Source organism: Physeter macrocephalus, chromosome 6, assembly GCF_002837175.3.
Source record: "Physeter macrocephalus isolate SW-GA chromosome 6, ASM283717v5, whole genome shotgun sequence".
Taxonomy (NCBI): Eukaryota; Metazoa; Chordata; class Mammalia; order Artiodactyla; family Physeteridae; genus Physeter; species Physeter macrocephalus.
Window position 1 is genome coordinate 17,305,884 of NC_041219.1, and position 2,429 is coordinate 17,308,312.

Sequence of the window (2,429 nt, forward strand, 5' to 3'; positions counted from 1 at the left end):
GGGAGGGAGACGCAAGAGGAAGGGGATATGGGGACATAAGTATACGTATAGCTGATTCACTTTGTTATACAGCAGCAGCTAACACAACAATGTAAAGCAATTATACTACAATAAAGATGTTTTAAAAAATGAAAATAAAATAAAATAAACATACGTTATTGTGTTATAGTCGAAGTTTAAACTTGATTTAAAGGGAAAACTCTCCTGCCTCCGCATCCCCATTGGTCTGTCTGCCTTTGGTTGGCTAGTTACAGTGCAGGAAGGCTCATGGAAGGAGGAATAGGGAACAGGAGAAGTTTTTCCCAACAGGCACTCACAAGTTTTCTCCCGGGAAACCTTTCCATCCCTGGGGACTCCCTCCCAGATCCCTCGGCTGAAACTCTCTTATCATGGGCTGGGCCTCAGCTTTGACTGAGCCTCTCCATCCTGCTTTAGTCCCTGCCCCAGCCAGGATAGTCACGTGTGCCTACCATCTCCTTTCCCCGCGGACCGTGTACTGGAGTGGAATCCCTTTAAAAACAACCGCAGGCTGACCTCACAGCCATAATTTCTACAACTAGTCCCCAGGATCCGTACGACTTAACTTGATACTGGGCAGGTGCAGTTACTGCCCAGAGGCAACTCTCGGCTCTGTTGTCATCACCTGCTCTCACTCTCTCAGGCATGCTGTGGGCTACAGTCCCTGGGGCCCAGGAACACCTACCATACGCTCTGAGTGGTTCCAGGGAAGCCCCTCTCACCAGGCCTGCCTTGGGGAGGCTGCACAACCACACCCCTCCCCGCGGGGGAAGGTAAGAATGCAGCTCTCATCCAGGAAAATCTCCTGATAGACCCTCTCCAAATCCCAGGCCTTTTGTTGTTTTCATATCGCTCCTCTCAGTGAAGGACCCAGTTAAAGGGCTCATAACTCAGTGGACTCGAGTATTTTCTTTACAATAGACTCGAGAATTTTGCATTTTGAAGATCTATTATGTCTGGTAGCTACCATACCTTGGTGCCCTGGTCAAATTTTTAAATTAAACATCCCTGTTATACTCATTTATTCCCCTCGACAAACCCATTTGATAAGCCTCAATATCCACATTTTATGGAGAGGAAAAACTGAGGCACAGAGAGATTAAATAATTTGTCCAGACCATGATCATACAGCTTGCAAATCGTGAGACTGGATACTCTAAATGCAGAATCTGTTATCCACATGTGCACCATACTGTGTTGGGTTAGCTGGTTTTGTTGTGTAGAAGAATCAAGCTACATGTATCATTTTCCTTGTGGGAGCAAAAGGGGAGGAGGATTGTTGCTGCTGCACTGCTGGAACCAAACATCAATTTCTAATTAACGTAGTTCAGTCAGTGGCTGCTCAAAAGCTCTCCTTTGAGGAACAATACATCCTGATGCATGCAGCCAGAGAGCAGCTGCATATGTATGTTATTCAGCCAATTTAGCTGTTGGATTTATATGACAAAGGATCACAATAAACAGTTACTGAGCACTTACTAAGTGGCACTCACCCGGATTCTTTCATTCTTTCCTCATAACACAAAGGTAGTATGTTTCCCGTTTTACGGATGAAGAAAGAGAGACCGGAGGAAAAGCTCTGGGAGAAAACACCAAAGACAGAAGCCAGACTTCTTGTTCCTGTTCCATCTCTCACCAGTGCTCAGAGTTTGCTGATCCAATTCCATGACTTCTTAGGGCCATATTTCTCCTCATCTATCAAATGGGAAGAATAACATACATCCTATTTGCTTTGTAGGATCCTTGTGGTGTCAAATGGGACAATGGGTGGGGAAGAACTTTCAAAACCAGAAAGTACTGTCCACATTCAAGGAATCATTATGACTATGTGATTCTCAACCCGTGAAGGCAGCTGCTGCAGGTAAAACTGCAGATTCTGCCTTTGCCAAGTGTCGCATGACAAGGACCACAGTGCTGTTGTCCAACATGCATGGCAGAAGAGAGACTGTGTCCTGCAAGTCATTTAAACAGAAGGAAAGGTAACGTAATTAAAACAAAGCAAACCCCTCAGACATAGTGCTGTAGGGCTGAGACAGGGCCCAGCAGAGAAACCTTTGGGATACTTGCATTGCTCTTGAGAACTATTACAAATCTTGAAAATGAGAGCCAGGTGGAGGAAAAGGGAGTAAGGCCACAAAAAGATGAGCAGAGAGAGAAAAGAAACACAAGCTCACGAGTTTTGGGACAGTGAGCATAACAATAGAGAAACGTGTTTTTAAATCCGCTCAAAAACGACCAGAGATTCTAAGATATGACTGGATGTTTGCAGAACACAACAGCTGCTGCATTCCACAGTCTAGAAGGGAAATAATGGAAACTTTCTTTTCTCTTTTCCAACAAGACATAACAGAGGCAGAGCTGATGTAATTAATGAAAAAAAGATGGCGATTTGAAACAGTGAAGGCGCTGAA